The 19,894-nt window shown below is 43.3% G+C and overlaps 1 protein-coding gene across 14 annotated transcripts in view; it reads left to right on the top strand.

Moving 5' to 3' along the window:
* Nucleotides 1-19,894, top strand: part of Mbnl1 (muscleblind like splicing regulator 1) — a 185,074-nt gene that overhangs the window by 19,074 nt on the left and 146,106 nt on the right. For 2 of the 14 annotated variants that reach the window (XM_076867108.2, XM_076867110.2), the window contains exon 1: nt 4,278-4,462. The exons of 2 other annotated variants lie outside the window; for them this stretch is intronic. The gene's annotated coding sequence lies outside the window, so the exon portion shown is untranslated. Of the gene's footprint in view, nt 1-4,275; nt 4,463-4,648; nt 4,981-19,894 lie in introns of those variants that run through there. 10 more of the 14 variants (XM_076867095.2, XM_076867111.2, XR_013155600.1 and 7 more) reach the window with 10 other exon arrangements.

Below are 19,894 nucleotides of genomic sequence, written 5' to 3' on the forward strand. Positions count from 1 at the left end.
GGTGAGGTAAATACAGTCATTGTGTGAAAAAGTGGTTTCTGTAGGGAAAAAAAGAAGAAGGAGAAGGAGAAGAAAAGGTAAAGGATAAGGAAGAATAAATGAAAGAGAAAAGGAAAGATGTAAAACTGACCACGTTTATAGACAGCTGCTAGGGCCACCTCTGGGCTTCCTGTTGTCCCCACTGTCTTTTAGGACAAAGACACAACAAATGACCTGAAGAGTTAGAAGACATCAGTGCAGGGTCTACTCATCCCTATGTGATGCTCTTTGCTGGCCTCACAGGGAACAGAGCCAGACGGTCACCCACATCCTGTCCTGCTCACACTCTAGGCTCTGAAATTATAATTCTGAACTGTATTTGCTTTCTCTTTCTCCATCGCCAGATCCCCAAGTAGTTACATTGAAGGGTAGATTCAACTTTTAGGTAAAATAGCTTGAAAAATGTATAATGGAATTGATATTTTGCTGTTTTAGTTTTTATATCATTTTAAGATAAATATATTGACTTTATATAATACTTTCACATTTATGTGTTTTATTACAATAAGTAGTATATATTTTGCATGTGTATATTGTGTTATATACTATATATACAGAATTATATAATAGAATACATGTTATTTACAGTTGAATAATGGACATCGTTTAAAGGACTTATTTTGCACATGAAATATACAAACATCCTTGATGATAAACAGAATTCATGTAATTCTATCAAGTGTACTTAATCATATAGCTGAACAATTTGAATTCAGGCTAAGAAAGAGTATCCCACCTCTGCCCCTGCTGTGAAATGTATAACAAAATACATTTAATGCATCTCTTTAAAACTGCTTCTCCATACAAGTATATATGAGATGCTTCATTGCTTTCTGTAAGTTTCTTCTCTTAACTGTCTACATTTTAGCATGATAAGGAAGGACCAGATGTTGAGTCCCAGTTTTGACACCAGGTTTCAATTCATTATTTCTATCCTGGTCTAATAGAAATGGCATTCCTGGATCAGTGATTCAAGACCTTTTTACATGTCCATTTTTAAACGTATCTCTTTTTTTGTGATAGTTTCACTTAGATGATTTGGGAGAAGGGGGCAGAAAAAGAAATTACATTTGCGAGGCAGTGAGTGCTTGTTGAGCTGTGAATGTGGCGTGTAGGACAAAAAGATAAAAGTCTCACACACAAACACACACACACATTTATGTGGGTGTGGTAAAGACCTCCATTTGACTGAAAAAGATAAATGCTACCATTTCTTTTATCTGTATTATTGGTAAACAGAGTTGATGTTATCTTTAAAAACCATATCCCCTTATCTGTATTCCTATAGGGATGTACTGGTATAATTAAGACTCACTGGACTGATGTATTTCAGGAACCTGTGCTGAACACTCTTTCCTCTGTCTGAAAAAGTAGTTTTATTTCATCTGAAATTGTTTTCTATAATTTCCTTTTCCGCCCGCAAATGACCTTCTTTTTGTACTTATGGATGTACTTACTCATGGGCCTGTGGACTATAACTACACTTCACAGAGTAAGAGAAACCAGAGTACTCTCCTGGCACTGAGGAAATATCAGTGATGTTCTAAATGGGGAACTATTAACTTTTTATTACTGCAATGATTTCTTAGTAATTTCCACAATTTGCAATGTGGTTAGGATGCTACTGGTAGTTGAAAGCTGGCAACCTGATTTAATATTTTGACATGATCTAGTGTTTGTTGCAGTGCTTCAAAAATTTAAATGTCACTCTTCATATTATATTATAAGTGATAATAGATTAGCTTTAGCCAATGGATATATTGTTTTATGTTACAATTTACTTTGGCTCAGTTTTGAGTTCTCGATTTACCATTTTGTTTTAAGAGTTGTTTCCTTAGCCATTCCTTTTCTCTTTATCTAATGTAAAATAACATTTTTTTTCTTTCTTGTTCTTTGCTAGAGTATTTATTTTACTGTTCCAAACATTCAAGGGTCTTTCTTGTATTTCTTTGTGCTCCATTAGGTAGAGCAGAAATTTTGTCTCAGTTTCAATTTCTCTTTTGTTCCCAGCAGTTCCTTTATTGTGTAGTGCTGAAGTAGAAAAATAATTTCCCTTCTTGTACCATACTCAGGTTCAAAGTCCTGCTTTTCACCGTGTTGCTGCATAAAGTGAATTTCTGACTCACATAAAAAAAAGAACACTAAAGCTCTAACTTGGAAGTTGACAGGGTCTGAGAACAATGGAAAATTAACTCGTGGATGAGACCACGGCAGCTCACCAGGCACCTTAGGAGAGGGACATGGGAGCTACCTGGGGCAGCAAACTGCCAGCAGATGTAAAGGTGGCTCTGCTGTCAGGAAGTTAGGCCTCTGCTGTCACAAAGAGTGGGCCGCCCACAGAAGAAACGGAAGGGCAAGCAACAAGCACTCCAGTAGGCTAGGCCAGGGGCCTGGAAGTCTCCCAAGACGCCTCCCTTCCTCATTCCCTGCATGAGTCACTTCTCCACTGTGTCCACACCCATGCACCCTTCCCTTGCCATCACCCCACACTCCCTCCTGGCTGCTGCCGCAGGTCTTTCTGCAAGTCCAGACGCCGTTCACTGTCCTGACTGCACAGGCTTCTCTAGCTCATCAGTTCTCAGAGTAAAGCCACAACTCCTTTGGATTATCAATAGTCTACTTTCAGCCTCAACTGCAGCCACTTCCCTGTGGGACACTCCCTCCCTTCTCCTGGAAAGTCTGGCGAGGCTTGGCTGTGCTCTCTGTCTCCATTGGAACTCAGCCCTCCTTTCATCTTCTATAGCCTTTCAGGACACCAGTTGGGGGAATTCCTCCAGGAGGCCTTCCTGACTCTCCCCAGGGTCCTCCTTGGCATGCCCCCACAGCCAGCACTGTCTCTCAGGTAGAATTAATTGGTTGCCTCTTCCCTCTGAGAAGTGTCATCTTTGAGTGTAGGAACTCTCTTATCCATTCTTGCATTTATGGCATAGTAGACATTTGCTGTAGTTGTGGAAATGAATGCTCATTGAGAAGAAAGGAAGTCCCCATAGCTTGGGTAGTTACTGATTGGCAAATAGAAAGTACCCATCCCTGTTCTCTGAGAAAGTGTCAGTGTCCTTTTACTTTGTTTCAACTGTGTGGGGACTTGGGTACTTTTTAATGATTAACACTGAGAAGTGGCACGGTTTAATCAACTTATTTCTTCATTCTGGAAGTGATAAGTACAAAGCATTAACTCAAGTGTTTTGTGCATGTAGCCAAGGGTTAAGACCTCAACTCTGTTATTAGTCTTTCTAGAAGATTCTGTACTTTAGCACTTTTCCTGATGTTTTCCTTTCTTCTCCTCTCCCTTTTCTAGACTGCGCAGTGACCTCTCTGGAGGAACATTGTGCCATACCTACATTTTGTCTCAAATTATGTCCCAAACCTGGAATAAACATTCTCAGAATCATCCCTGGGCAAGTTACTCAAATTCCTTAATTTTGAAGGAAATCCTGTCCCCAAATCTTCAAAACATTATCTCCTCACAGCAGCCCAGGATTCTTTCCATTCAAGGTGCAGCCAAGCTGCATCTTAAGGCACCAGTGAATTATGATTTGAGGCTGTTTTCTTTTGCTTAGGCAACGACATGGCTTAAGCATGCCTTGGAATATTTCAGTATCTTGGAGAATATTTTATTCTACAGGAGGATCTCTACTTTCTGTACATCGCACAGCACAGAGCAGGCAATTCGGGGGTTTTTACAACCCAACTATCATTCATGAACACGATGGGACGCTGGTCTGTGTCTGTGCTTGTGCGACAACCAGTTCTACCCAGGACTTCCAGACCGAGCACAGCCTGTTCTGAGACAGATCCACCCCGCAGTCCTGCGGATGCTTTTCCCGCCCGTTCCAGCCTTCAGGTTCCAGCACCGTGCGGTGCGTCTCGGGACGGCAGCGCCCTGGGAGCCTCAGGTTGGGGCCTAAGCGGAGGCTAACCTTCAGCCTAACCTTGCCGGCGCCCTCGCCAAGCAGCGTCCCGGCCGCTCCGCGAGCCCGCGTGCCCGGGGGCGTTGGTGGCCAGGGCGCGGCGCGTCCGCAGAGCGCGGGGCGCGGGGAGCCAGGCGCGGGCGCGGGAGCGGGCGCGGCGGGGCGCGGGGGCGGCGGGGCGCGCGGGCCGGGCCGGGCGCGGGCGCGGGGCGCGCGAGGCCGCGCCGTGCGCCGCCGCGCGCGCGCTGCAGCTGCGAGGCCGCCGGCTTCCTGGTGGGGCTGGGCGGCGGGGGAGGGGCCGCGCGGCCACGGCGGAAGCGCAGCCGGCGATAAGAGGCCGCACCGCGACATGCAACAGCCTTTCCACTGCGGCTGAGCGGGCGCGGCGCGCGCGATGCTCGCGTGACGGGCGCTGACAAGTTGGCTGTCCCCGCGCGGCGTCCGGAGTCATGACTCCCACAATGCCTCGGGCCCCCGCCGGGCAGTCGGGCTGCCCCGAGAGCGTGTGAGAGGTGAGCTGCCACCTCCGCCCGCGCATTGTTCGGGCCGTGGGCTGCCGCGGCGGCGGGAGAGCGCTCGCCGGCCGGGCGGGGCGGCGGGCACGGGGGCGCCGCGGCCGGGCTGCGGCGCTGCGGGCGCTGTCACCGCGGGCACCGGGGCGCCGGGGGCGGGGAACAGGTGCGTGGAGTGGACGCACAACTTGCCGGCCTGTGGGGCGAGCGCGGGTCCTGTCTCCGCTCCGCATCCCTCTTCCCGGGCGGCCGTCCAGCCCGGTTTCCATCTGGGCCAAATATGTGCACGCAAAGGTTAATTCTCTGCCTGCTACCCATAAATTACGCATGACATGTTTAGCTGGGCTGCCTTATATGGAGAGTGCTGTGTTTCAGTCCAGTTTGTTTTTTGCTAAGTTTGCAGGGCGGAAGACGCCCTGCATGAGAAGGCTGCTGCTGCTGCTTTTCCTTCTTCTGCTGCTGCTGCTTCTTTTTTTTTTCATCGTTTTGTAGTGCGTCACTCAAAAACTGTAAGAAAAGTAAGTATAGAGGCGCTCTGGGTGGAGCCGCAGTTGGTTGATTGCATTGCTTTCTTGAAAGGTCGAAAAGAATGAGAAGTAGTTGGTACTTGGGTTCTGGTTTTTAGACAAAAGCAGGACAAATATGTGGCCCCCCTCCACCCACTTTTTTCTTTTTTTTTTTTTAAACGGAGCCGGAATCTGTTATTGGTAGTAATGTGTCATGTGAGAATACTTTGATTCCAGAGCCTGTAACACGAGCAGGTATATGGTGGAGCTGTGCCTTCCCGGCTCAGCTCGCTCTGGGCGCTTTACAACTACAGGGTGTTGATACAAGACTAATTGTGCTCTTGCGTCTTGGGGCCTGGAGCCTCTGCGGCTGCTGGGATTCCGAGGTATATTTCCGTGGAGCATGCCTCCCCATGAAAAAAACCACGGAGGAAGCAGATGCCGGAAAGGTGACTGCCACTCTCTTGGCTGTGTGTGCCCATCAGCGCAGGCAGCACTGTTGGTTGCAAATGCATCCTCAACTGCCATACTCCAAGGAATTTCTTAAACAAATTAATAAACCCAGAGAAAAGTCATAATTTAATTAATGCCTTTGGATTTGCAGGCCCTCTGCAATGTGCTTTGAAATACTACACCAGTGGACGTCCTGTTCCTCCCTCTTGGGTTTGAACACGGTGTCTGTTTATACAAAGAGGGCATTTAGTACATAACTATTCTATAGCAGCCGGATTGAACCCTGCCACGGTCTCTCTCTGTGGGTTCAGAGTGCTGGTGTTTTCTCGCCTTGTTGCTGTTGAGATAAAATATCACTCTGGCGAGTTAAGACGAAAGTTGAACAACTTCAAAATTCATCCCAAGAATATGAAGTTCAATACTTAGAATGTCTTGGGTGTGGAGTGATAGCCCACACAGAATAAGTTATTTTGTAGCCTGTGAAAGCACACTGCTGTCACTTGGGTCTTTGCTTCCTTAAAGTTGGTGACAACTGCGGTTCCAGACTCTTTTAGGAAACCTGCAGTGTTCCCATTTTCCCTGGTTTTGTGCATTTGCTTGGGGGTTACATTTTCTTTTTATTGCTATGTTGTTAGGCCTTCTTTCAAAATGCAGACATAATTTTCAGTCTTCTTTGTTTAATGCGGGGTTTCTGGCTGAGAACTACAAAAGTTACCTTTTGTGCTTTAGAGAACAGGTTAGGTCAGCGCCAGCAAACCTGTTCATCTGTCTGTAATTATACTGTCACTTAAGACATAATAATCGGGTTTTATTATTACTAAGAGACTCTGCAAAACCTCACATGTGCCTAGTTGGATTTTTTCCCTCATATAACTAGAACAAATCTATGTGTAGACGTACAACTGTGGTACTCTGTGCACTTGTGCCAAAGAGAAACCAAAGTTCTGTGTGGTTCGAGATGATATTGCTGTGTTTACACTTCCATATTTGAGGCAAACTTAGACTCCAAGTCAAATTCATTAAACTCTATTCCAACATTCTGTTCTTCCACTGGGCACAGAATTCCTATGAAATGAAACACTGGGTTCTCTTCCAGAACAAGAAGAGATTCTTCCAAGGTTTCTTCTTGGGGGAGAAAAGAGTAAAATCGTATATCTGATTGAGGAAGAGTATATGACTTTGTTATATAAAATTTCCTGTCTTCATTGTAAGCAAAAAAAAAAAAATTGCTCTTGCATTTGTGACTGCCATCATACATTAGGCCTGCATTTGACATACCTGTTTATAGAAACACAATAGTCTTCCTGTACCTGCTGGCTTTCTGCTGGGTTTTTGGAGATGTACAGACTAGAGAGCACCTCAGGTCCTACTTGGAATAAGTTTGAAAAGAAGAGGTGATTGAAATTTTTATGCTCTGAGAAAATGACATTCAGGTGGGCCGAAGACCTGAGGGTCAGGGGCATGGAGGGAGGAGGTGAAGTATGTCACTGAATGATTGGTTCAGTATGAAGTCCAGCAGCCATGCCATGTCTATAGAGAGGTTACACAGGAAGATGGTGAAGTGTCTGGCCTAGTGAGCCCCAAAACTCCATGGTTTGGGGAATCTAGAAGGTGCTATCCTGTCAGTCACTAGTCTTATGTTCCTAGAGCACTTGAAATGTGGCTTAGTCAGATTGAGGCTTCCTATAGGGTAAAATGTGTACTGATGTCGAAGACTTCAGACAAAGGAAAAAACAGAACATCTGACTAATGTTTTTATATTGATTATATGTTGTAATGATAATGTTGTGGCTGTTGGCCTCAGTAGATCTTGTTAGGTTAATTTCACCTGTTTCATTTTACTTTTTTACAGTGGCTACTAGGAAACAATATAATAAATGTGGCTGACATTATATTTGGATTGGAGAGTGCCATTCTAGAATAAAGAAGGAAAACAGTATTCTGAGAAAAAGAGTTTGCTGGTCACAGCATAATGAAGTTGACTTTTAGTTTGCAAGAGAAAGAATTTATTATACATAGAAATGCCTTATTTTTCTTATTCATTGTAACCAAAATTTGAGAAAACATACCACCTTACATCTATTTTTATTTCCTGAAAACTACTACTTAGTTTAGAGATTTAATGGTGAGGTCGTAATAGCAGAGAAAAGGCTTATAATTAGGAGATGAGTCTTAACACCTCTCAAAGGCCAGAATAGAGTATGATTGCTACTTGGGAACATTTTAGAGACACTATAGTTATCATTGTCCTGGAGTTACCGAACATAAACAAGTCACTAAAATTTATTTTAAAGTAGAGTTTTCGGTAAATAGCAGTTATCCCCAGAAACTTAATATGTATTTTCCTCTGCTCTAACTTTCCTTCCTTAGAAAATAAAAACACCCATTACGCAACCCTTGACCTGGTGTTAATACAGGATTCACAGGAGCAAAAGCTTGTCACCAGGAGGTGGGCTCAGGCCTTGTTCAAGTGTTAGGAAAGGTAAAAAGAGGTAATGTCACAGCTTGGAAGAACTCGTGTGCGCAGAGACATGGTCTGGAGACAGCGTCTGGCTGCAAACAAAGCATGATGGCACAGGTCCTAGAGACATTCCTTTCAGATACTTTCATCACTGAAGTCCATTGTGCCTCGCACAGTGAATCTGGAGCCAGAGAAGTGTGGTTCTTTTCTAACCATATAAAGTATGCTTGCTGGTATTTTCTTGAAAGACGTCAAAAAGAGATGCATGTACTGGGCATTCTTGGAGGCAGGAGGACAGGTTCCACGTGGAGCGTGGAGAAGACTGCTTCCTGGCTTGGTGGCCCCTTGAATCTGTCTTCTGTAGCGTGAGGCCTCAAGGAGTTACGTGGAGGATTGGGGGACGATGATCCCATTAACTGCATTGTTTCTGATGAGTCATGGGGCATAGTCACTGATGGCTGGAGTGTTATTGATTGAAAAGCAGAGGATGGAAGAAGAGCTATTGACATGCAGCATTAAATGTCTGTGAACATATTTTTATTTTTAAGTTCAAGGTAGAGAAATTGATTTTTATGTAATTTTTTCATACTTCACAAATGTACATTTATATGAGCATATAGCCATATCCTTGAAAACAGATCAGAGATACCTAGTAAATCTATGATTGTGGGTTGACACCTATTTTTAGTCTTTTAAAACAGAAATTCACTACATCTCTTTCAGATAATCACTCATGTTTCTGGAGAGGTATCTTGTCACACATGCCTGGAACATTCACAGAATTAATCTTTGAGAAACTTGGTGTAGGGGGCATATATTCAGCGCTTTTCCCCACTACTTTTGAGATCTTTTTCTAGGTTGCTGTGACTATTCTTTGTTTAAACCATCAGAGGAATAATTACTCTCAAGGTTAAATGTAGACATGTTGGGTAGAATATAGAATTGTTTTTCTACTGAGGTCAGTTATTTCAAAAAGGCGGAGATGTTTCTAGAAGAGTACATGGTTCATGTAGTATGTCTGCTCCAGGAAAACAGCTGTTGCTTCTTTTGACTTTGTTTCAAGAAATGGAGAGAGTGACTTTTACCTGTCCCAATAGGTACTTGGTGAAGGTACAGGGGGTGTGCTCTCCTTAGGTGGGCAGATGCATGCATGGGAATATGGGTGTGGAGATGCAACTTTTGCTAAAGCAGCTGAAGTAAGTTTGGATACTCTGTGATAAATGCCATGCTATTATTAAAAATTGTGGTAAATATACAATCCACAGACCACTCTTGATAGCCATACAGGTGTCAACTTCATTCTAGTCTCTCGTTAGTTAAAAAGAGATTTTCCACCCCCTCTGGAGGCATTTTTAAAAAATTTGTATTCAACACTGGATTTTCTCTACATTTTATTTTTTAAAAAATTGGAGGCTATTAACTAAAAGTGAACTTGTTTTAAAGAGTAACAAGATTTTAGGATTACAGGGATAAGCTTAATCCTGTAAAATGAATAGTCTAAGGCTGGTTTGTAATATTAATTTATCATGTAAAGTTGATTTGTAGGTGAATACATACTGTGAGACATACCCCACTAGCTCATGAAAATCTACCGAATTTAGTCCATATATCCCCCTCCCATCCCCATTGGCAGTCTGCTGAGGGGAATGAAAGTTTGGAGCTAGCTGTGAAACAGAAACAGCACTTTAGAAACATGGCACAGAAGTCCCCACACAGAAAAGGTAGGTCCATGCAGCTCAGACCCATGTGCCTATAATAGAGCAGATAGTTTTGCAATGAAGCATGCTTGGGTTTCTCATTACTTAATTTCACCTTTACCAAAATCGTGTTCTCTTAAGGAGCATTGGTGACATCTGACTGAATTTCCCATGTGTGCATGTACCGTCTAGACACGGGGTTTTCCCACATGTTCTTAAGCCTTTTATCTGGCAGAAGTGTTTTGTTTCCCAGTGACCTGTACTAGAATGTCGATAGAGTGCGTCATTAGTGTTAGTGAAAACCATAAAATCAAAGCTTTTTATAGTTACATACATATCAGAAAAACAAAGTGGGTAGCCAAGGCAAGCTGTGGATGTAGAGAATTTGCCCAGGAGAAGCTTGATTGAAAGTAACCCAACTCTTAGACTAGGTTACGATAATAACTTGAATGTGTGCCCAGAATTCGTATATTAAAGTTCATCATTGCAAATGATACCGAAACATACCAAAAAACAGTGATGTAATTTTGGAAAGTAAATGGGCATAATGAACGCAAAGAGAGAAATACACGGGCTCGGGGGTTAGAATCAGAAACAGCCTGAGTATCTAATTTACCATGACTGAGTAAAAGTGACCCTAGACCAGAAGGTGTGGCTGATGGTTTTGGACATAGGTACGAGTGTCCTATCTTGAATTCAGTTTTATGGGTGTTCAGAAACCTTTATGATACTTTAAGGGCCCTGTCTGTGAAAAGTATTATAGCAGTGTCTGTAAGTTTTGTACTTAGAATCTCTGTGACCAAGTAGACTCTTCCAGAACATTCTTAAAAGCAGGATAAAGTTCTATATGCAGTGAAACTGTAAGGAAGTCAACAGTGAAAGACTTCTATAATCTTCCTAGTACATGGGAAGCATGTACTGTGCTGACCAATACAGGGTCAGAATGAGGCCTTATTCTTCGTATTCATGTTGGGAGAGTATCATAGAGCTTTCCTGAGCTTGCCTTAGTATCAGCATTCAGACTGTCCATAGTTCATTGTATCAAAATTTTTTCATCATCTGTTTAATAATCCATTTATTAGTATTGCTGATGATACTAGAAACAGTACATTAACATTTTATTTGTTTCTCTCTTGTCCCATTATAAGAGAACTTTTCTTTCAGGGAACATTTCAGGCTCCCTTGGTTGGAGGAAATACTGTCTTTCATTTTCTAGTAGAAACCAGGTGGGCTATTCAGTGAGGGGAGGTGAGCAGAGGAGGGGCCAGGGCTTGCTGCTGGGGACAGCCCTGAGCTGTAGCTAGACTCAGGATTCCCCTTCAAAGGCCCCTCATTGATATTTGTGTGGACTGAATTTTGGTTTCACAAAGCAGAGTTGGGAGGGCACACCAGTTCCTATGAACACTTCAGTTTGTTTTCAAAGTCCAGTGTTTATTGAGTGTAGGTGAGCCACCCAACAGACCTCACGGGGCATGGCACGTTTGGAAGGTCAGAACTCCTTAGTAGATACAAGTGGTGACAGCCAGATGACATTCATCATTTTACTGTTGTATTCATAAAACATTTATTATTTTTTTGTCAATTTCTTGAAAGGAAGAACAGATTTAAGAGAAAAAGTTTGCTCTTCCCATGGCTTTAGTTTCTACATCTCTGAAATTATAACATCTAAATAAGAATGATCAAGTTAACAGAATGTCTCTTGCTGTACATCTCTTTACAAGGTCTCATTTAGTTTTTTCTGTAAAATAGGCCCTGACCTTGGCCTTCAAGGTTAGACAGAACAACTAGAGCTTTTTTGGTCATGTGCATAGTTCAGAGGCTTCATTGTTTTCTGATTTCCATGTCCAAATTTTTAACCCAGATTTTTGGCCTCCCCTAATATGTAAAGAATCGTGATGAGCAGAGCAGCCATACTTGTGCTCACTAGGATTTCCCACGTGCATCAAGTTGAGGCTGATGTACTCATACCTGTATTCCCTGGGAGGGCTTCATGAGGTGGGCATGACCAGTACCCTGGATTCACAGATGGGGAAACTGAGGCACAGGTATACTTCTTGACCAAGGTTATTTACCTAGTAAGTAGCACAAGGAGTTGAACCAGGGTGGTCCCATTTCAGGACCCATGCTCTTATGTGAAAGAATAGAAACAGATTTTTTTAAAATGCTGTGTTGGCTGCTGATAGGAGGTTGAGGGCATGAAATCTTGGGGTACTTGAGGAGTCATACTTGCTGCATACACACCTGGGAAGCTCCAAGAGAGTGGGCGAAGAGGAGGCGGGTGGAGGGAGATGCGAGAGGGCACGGAGGCTGGGGAGAGGCCGAGCAGGTGGAAGGAGGCTGCACTGGGCTTTGGACACCGTTGAGGAGCTTGGGAGAGTATAGCAGGTGCTGAGCACGAGCTGACCTTGGTGAGGGAGTTGACCTCATGGAGCTGTGTGCTGGTGACTTTGAACAGAGGAAGGATGGGGCACATGGATGAAGTCCAGATTCTGGTTGGCAAGCAGAATGTGGGACCACGTGGAGACAGGAATAAGGGGCATGGGAATAATGGCTGCATGTGCTGGGGACGTGTGCCAGGCCCAAGGTCCTGAGGTGGAGCTGATGAGGCCAGCATGGGAAGCTTTGGTTTACTACCAAGGATTTAAAGCATCTTAAGGATTAAAAAGCTTCCTATCCATCAAAATCCCTTATTGAGAACTTGACTGCTTTCCCTGAGTATCATTGCTATATTAGAATAAAGAATTATATTTTAAAATATCAGCAAGAGAGTGTCTCATCAGGGCTTCTAACTCGGCTGGGTTGATGACACCATCAGTTCCATTACTGGCTGTGCCAGGCCTGGGCCATGCTCAGGACCTGATGGGCTACAGAAGGCCACCGAATTCTCCATCCTGACTTGGCCCTTCTGAAGTCAGTACAGCCTGATCTTTACCGTCTGTTGCTATTTGCTGGGAGGTGTCTCAGTGTCCACGCGGCCTGCCTGTGTGACCTGTCCTCAGTGATAAACAAGGCGGCAGATAGATGCATGATAAAGCGAGTTTGCAATGTGCTCAGCGTGGCTGACATTTGTCCTCCTCAGACCTGGCTATTTTAGGGAGGGTATCAGTATAACTGTGTATTCTTTTTCCTGGAAATAAAAATCCTCAGTGATCAGTCACTCTTCTAAACAGAGCGATTTGCCTATGGGAATCACTAAGCGGTTGCATTTGGCTCATGGCTGTGCGCATGGCTGTGATTCCCGTAGAGCAGGAGGCTTTCTGTCAGCAGCCCTTTGACTTGAGACTCTTGCCCACTTGTTCACATAAATGACTTAGCATAGCATAAGCAGAAGATGTCATAGTAATGATAGATCATCTTGTATTCAATCATGTATAGAGAAATCCCCATGAAACCAAGACAGTTTTAAAGAAAAAGATCCTATTTATAAGTGCTCACCATTTATTATTAATTTAGGTTCTCTAGATCCAAAAGAGTAATATAGGAATTATACTGTTTATGTGTCTTTAAATACATAGCATGTTTATATGGAGCTAAAGAATAACCTTGCTCTGTCTTGTCTTGCCTTTGCTATGCACTGTTAGTTATGAGGCAGAAGCCAACTTTGAGTACATGCCTTTTTCTGTTAGACTCGTTTTCTTATCTGGTCTTTGCCTTGTGCCCTACAGATGCATTGAAAATCATTTTGTTATATTAAGAGAATGCTTAGAAAGTCTTCTTTTTTAATTAACTAAGACGAAGCAGTATTGAAATGAGAACTTCTTCTTGGCCTTCTCTATTATTGTACTGATTTTAACTAGACTAATTGGCTCCAAATGAATTTGAGCCCTTGTTTGAGTTTTACTGCCCCACCATTCAGGGAAAGCTGTGCTGTCAGTTTGGGGGCATTCCCAGGAGGCATTTGGTATTAAGTACCTCCCTGAAAGTCTTCAAGAGATTGGAAGGACAAAGTGGTTGGCAATAGCAGGGACACCAGAAAGTCATTGACGTAGGGATAGAGAGTCTCTCTGAGGCAGTGCACAACCTTTCCACTAGATAATTTGAAAAGTGCAGTACAGTAGTAGTTTGGACTATTGAAAAATATATACCTCAGAGAAGATCCTGCAGAGTGCTTTGATGAGGCAGGGGGATACTTGCTAAATGTTGCATAGTGGAAATGACTATCAGAGGAATATAGTTTTGAGGACTGGGATTTTTTTTAAGAGCATTTATTATATTGGGAGCAATTAACATAGGAAGAAGAATATTACATGTACTTCTCAGTAATGGGTTAACGTCTACTAAGTGCCCAAGTCTTTCCCTCTCAAAAGTTACTTTATCATGTTAACAATAAGACCATAGAAAGGTCAATTCACCTTTTATGTTCTGCTAAATAGTCAATTAGCACACATATTTGGAGCACCTATTAGAGTCAAGAGATTGTAACAGATCAGGAGAGGAGGCTCTCCAACTGAGTGACAGTTTCTGACTTTCTCTCATGAATAATTGAGTTGGGGAAAAAGACACAGGAGTTAACAATGGAGACCACACAAGGGAGACCAAAGAGGAAGCTCAAAGAAGGAAGGAAATTCAAAGAGGAAGTCTCTGAAACTGAATGGCCAGGACCTCTACGCAGAGGCCTCTGAAAAAAGGTCTGGGGGTGCAGCTCTCTTTGCAGATGTGGAGGGAAGCAGTGCACACAGGGCAGATGTAGTGGAGCAAGCTGTCACCCCTGAGCGTCTTCTCTGCGGGAGCCATGATGGGCTTGTGTTCTTTTCTGTGAAAGGCGAGGTGGGAGAGAGCACCCTGGCAGTGGTCACAGTTATGGGCTCATAGTGCTGACCAGGACACTGAGACTCAGAGAGGTTAATGTAGCAGCTAGAAGTCAGGTCTTCTATTGCATCCCAACCAGCATCCCTTCCCACCCTGTGTGATTCTGCCAGGGGTGAGGGTTAGGGTTCAAGATTACAAGACAGTCATTTAAAAACTTTACTCTTATAACAATGGACACAGGTCTAGGAAATGCAAATTTAATTTAAATGGTTGTCAGATTTTCATGTTTATGCTTTGATGTTGGGATTACAAATGGTATATAGTTTGGCGAACGTTTACAATCTTTGTTCCTTGGATTTGTAAAAACTGAAACGCACATAAGATAGGACTCCTGTTTTGTGGCAGGATGAGGCTGATGGCGTGTGCTGCCTTCTGCACTGCCCTGGCACTTGTGTTGGGCTTCCCCTCAGAGAACGACCGACTTGGGAAGTTCAGAGGCAAAGCACAGTTGTCCCTCAGTATCCCCAGGGACTGGATTCCAGAACCCCTCTTGGGTCCCAACATCATGGCTGTGCAGGTCCCTTACATAAGGTCCTACATGCTTGCCCTGCATTTCTAATCGCCTCTCGATTACTCACAATACCCAGCACAGTACAGATGCTGTGTCCGAGGCTGTCAGACTGGCAGGGAAAACCGTCCACAGTTCTGTGCCGACTGAAGGTTCTCCAGTGTTTTTCTCCAGAGCCTCCAGCCCATGTTTGGTTGATGGCAGATACAGAGCCACAACTGCTCAGGGTGGGAGCAGTCATGGCGCCATGCAGCTTCCCCAAGACGTGGTAGAACCTCAGGCGTGCTTGTGTTTGGTGCTTTCAGAAGTCACCCTCGTCACCCATTGGTCTGTGCCCTCTGTGACTGCCCCTGTGACTCAGCTATGTCTTTAAAGGATGAGTCCTTCTGAGGACATGTTCTGCAAGAGACCTCTCCTTGGCCAGCAGCCTTCTTTCTTGGGGAGCTGATCAGGACATACCCCAGATAGAGCCAGATGTGGTTCAGAGAAGGAGGGTTGTCTTGCTCTTGGCATCAGAGCAGAGTGTTCTGGGGCAGTGTTGACCTTGTGCTGCTGTCATACCTGGGCTTCGGGGGCAAAGGGGGAGGAAGATGTGCCTGTTCTCAGAGTGGTTTCTGTATAGTGATAGAAACGTTCACCAGTGAGTTAGGGCAAAACAAAGTGGGCACAGAGGAGCCTAGAATAGGCTGTTTGTGGGCAGAGTGTGGAATTTGCCTAAAACCATTCAGTGAAGCATTCACTCTTTAGTCACTTTGTATTAGAAAAAACAAAATCCACCTATAATTTTACTAAAATGATATGACTCATTGCTTAAACTTTTTTTTTTTAAAGAAATTTTAAAAAAAGTTGTTAATAAATAAGCACAATCCAGCCACAGTATTATCCTGGATTAGGCAGAAGAGATTAATTTATTTTTCATTTTGGTGCTTATGGAGCAATGTGGGGACGTCTAATTCCTGTGAATCTTTTCCACATTAACTCCTGATTTAGGGATAGATTCAGACACTCTGTATTGACAGTCAAGTTTCAGAGCCTCCAACTTTTTCAGTAAAGAAAACCCATAAGCGAGAGGTAAACGTGCTTGGTTACAAAGGGTCCTGGTGTACGCACCATGCTTTCTCCCCCATTCTCCTTTGGGTGCAGGAGATAGAGCTGTGTTCTGCAGGCCAGCTTCTCGACTGCACATGGTCCTTGTCAGGGGAGGTGTTCCTGGTTTCCAGGACTCCATCTGCCCTCTAGGTTAGAAAACTAGCTGCTTCCTAATTTCAGAAAACTAGATGTAATTTAAATATTTGTTTAAAGCCCCCTGCATGAGAAAGTTTACTCTAAGATTGTGTTTGAAATATTCAAGAGCAATTTGGGATATGATTTCTGATTTTCTGAAGTTCATGGCTTAGAGAAAATGGCCCATTCATGAGTGATATAAAGCAGAACAGCCACCAAGACCTCAGCATTACCAATTGTGATATTAAAAAACTGGGTTCTCACCTGCACAGTTCCTGTTCACTTATCTAGGGGAGTGTGGCTCTTACAGGGCTCTGAGAATTAGGATTGCTCTCCTGACTCACTGGGAGATGGGAGACCTTCTGGGTTAGAAGATTTGCTTGGGTGGTACAGCCAGGTGTTTGAGGGCTGAGACTCAGCCCAGGGGTCTTGCTGTTTGTGGGTGTGCTTGTTGGTTTCCATGGTGAATAGAAATATCCAGATCAATGCAGATTTGAGGCTGACTCCAGGTTAATTCTGGAAAGACTGAAGGGAGTGAAATGTGAAAGGAAGTTTTTGAAGCATTGCAGTCATAAAACAGCAGACGTGAATGGACTTTGAAGTCTCACTGGCTTAGGAAGGAGTCCTGTGTCAAGTGGCCTGATCTGCTGGCGTGGTTGCATAGTATTCTGCTCCCACCTGATATCCTCGGCCCTAGCACTCTCCAGGATCAGCAAAATCTACTTTTAGACTCAAAATCATCACCCCCTGTGAAGTTTCTGATGTCACTTCTGAGTGACAGAGCACTCTGCCAATTGCTCTGTCGAGTGGCTTGCTACATGGCCAAATTCTGTTTGTCCTGAGCCCCCAAAGAGCGTAGCAAATGCTATTGCCCCCTGTTCAACTACATTATTGCAGGGTCAGGGGGATGGATTTCATTTCTCTCATCCTAGAAAAATACAAATCTGTGGCCAACATTCAAATAAACAAACATGCCATCGAGAATTGATAGCTCTGTGTTCTCTTGGAGATTTCTGGTTGATTGTTCTCCTGTACCCCCACATCCTTAGCAGAGTAATCACAGCAAGTCTGTGTGTGTGCACGTCTGTGCACATTTTTGGGTTTTATCCATATGTCCGATTGTATTCCATAAATTTTCATGAAGTACTGCATAAATTGTAACTAAAGTTGGAACAGAATAAATATATGAAGCCACAAGATTCATTCTTCAACTAATGGGCTAGTTTATAAATTTGCTTTGAAACATGTTTTATGTCATCTTGTGGATCTCTGCATTGAGTGGACTTGTGAGAGTGTAGGCTGCCACAGACTCTAAGTAGAACAAAAGACACTTCTAGAGACACATGCAAATTTCAGTGTATTCTTCATGACTGTGTTTACTGAGGCTTGAGGTCAAAGGGTTGGTAAGTAGGTACCGTCATTCGGACCTCAGTCTGCATCTTAATGAATTGATTGCCATTACGGTTTTCTTCTGCTGGCATTCGTTTTTTTTTTTTTTAACATGTATTATTATTATTTTTTTAGTAGTCGGTGGACATAATACCTTTATTCTATTTAATTTATTTTTTTAAAGATGGACACAATATCTTTATTTATTTTATTTATTTTTATGTGGTGCTGAGATCAAAACCAGTGCCTCACCCATGGCAGGCAGGCACTCTACCACTGAGCCCCAGCCCCAGCCCTGGCGTTCAGTTTTAACCTGTGTTTGGAGCAACAGTTTTTTGGCGTACTAATTGCTTGACATTCATGGATAAAAAATATTTTCCCTTAATATGTCAAAAAATTTCAGAGATAGATACATTCATAGAGATGGATAAGTTTAAAGATTCTATGCTAAGGTTCTAATGTATGGTACTAATGTGAGGAAAAGTAAGCACCTACATTTCAATTCAGTATTTCTGTGAAAAATGAAATATTAAATGTGCAGATTATACAATGTTTACTGAAATATACAATTGAGTTCTTTTATATTCTACGTACTGTGGTAGGCATTGGGTAGGCATAAATAGTAAGTACATCAGGAAATGTAGACGTCTCTCCAGTTTTAAATTGGCCATTGAAGGAAGAATGACGTTTTGTAAGGTCTTCCTGCCATTAAATTTTTGGTCATTAAAAAGTATTGTGTATAGATGCCAGGAAATATTTATTTTAAAGCTCCTGCCAATGTTAGGTGTATTATGTATGCATAAGCAGAATATTTCCATGTAAAGGAAAACGTCATTTTATGCTTAGCATTACTGCTTTACAGTTAAGTAAAAGTCGAAGCATCCAGAAATAGTTCAGAAAATAGTCCAGAAAGAGAAAACTCAAGTTTGAGTGGCCGCAGAATATTGTGAGTTGGAAAGGTAGGGCCAGCACGGAGGCTCTGGCTTTGCCGCTCCATAGCATGCAGAGTGCTGTGACAGCAGGGCTGAGCAGCTGAAAATGTCTGCAGCCGGGAAGCTTGTGAGTTTCAGAAGGTCATTTTGGCATCCTAGTAAGAGCACCGATTCCCAGACAAGGTCCAACTGGACGGCCAGGAGAGGAGAGAGGTCCCAAACCCTGGGGTTGCAGCAGCCAGGATTCTAATTGGTTGTGGCCGTCTTTCATTGAAATATTTATAGAGCTGTGAGCTTTGCTTTTCTCTTCTGAAAGTTTCAGTTTTTTTACCTCTGGTTTTGTCCTGGTAACAGGGCAAATGTTACTTTAGTTTTATTTGTGTATGTCATCAACCCTGTCGAGAGGAGAAGGAGCGGACTACACAGCACTGAATGTGCGTCAGAGGCACCTGTGAGAGAGAGCGCATGTCAATCAGAAGGAAGAAGAGGAAGCAAGTATTGGACATGAAATTGAGGGTGAATTTCTCAGCTATCTGGCAACTGAAGCAAACATGTTAGGAAGTAGAAAAATCCATTTAATGAAAGTTCTTCATATCCTATATAGTGTTTTATTGTTTAAACCTTTAGGGTGTTTAAATATATAACTCTGCCCTTAAATGAGATCTCGGAAGAGATGAATTCTTATTACTTAAGAAGTGAAAGCAGAATTCTTTTTTTTTTTGATGTATTTTTGTTTCTTTATCTTTATGTGGCGCTGAGGATCGAACCCAGGGCTTCCCACTAGTGAGGCAAACACTCTACCACTGAGCTCCAACCCAACCCCTGAAAGCTTGTCTTTCAAGGCCCATCCAGCCTCCTCTCCTGCCAGCCCCATTGCATATGGACACACCCGAGAGATACCACTCCCTGTGCCCATGGTCACCCCTTCCCCAGCTCTCTGCCTTATGGCCCATATTTCCACAGCCTGGCTTGCCTTCCCTCCTTGTCTCTCTGTGGGTAAAAGGCACTGTTCTGGAGCTGGGGCACAGCTCTGTGGTGGAGTACATGCCTAGGATGTAGGTTCAGTCGCCAGCACTGGAAAAAAAGCCATTTTCCCAGGTCCACTTAGATGACCATCACAACGCCATCTCTGACTTTTCCTTCAACCCACCAGTTTTACCCCTTGTGTCTAGGCTGCGGAGAGAGGGTCATCAATATGATTAACACAGTCAACACACATACATCATTTTACCTGTGTATTGCTTTTAGCATTAATGCTTACATTTATTCATTTAATAATGTATGGAATGCATTTAAATTTATTTTGGGAAATATGTATTCCTCTAAGACAGGAGGAAAAAAAGAACTGGAGAAAAGAAGCACCCTTGGAAGAACAGCAGGAGAGACATTTGGGGATGTTGGAACCGGGATTGTAATTTTTTAAGTTCTTTTCACTTTGGGTTTTAATTTTCTG

The sequence above is a fragment of the Callospermophilus lateralis genome, chromosome 10, assembly GCF_048772815.1.
Source record: "Callospermophilus lateralis isolate mCalLat2 chromosome 10, mCalLat2.hap1, whole genome shotgun sequence".
Taxonomy (NCBI): Eukaryota; Metazoa; Chordata; class Mammalia; order Rodentia; family Sciuridae; genus Callospermophilus; species Callospermophilus lateralis.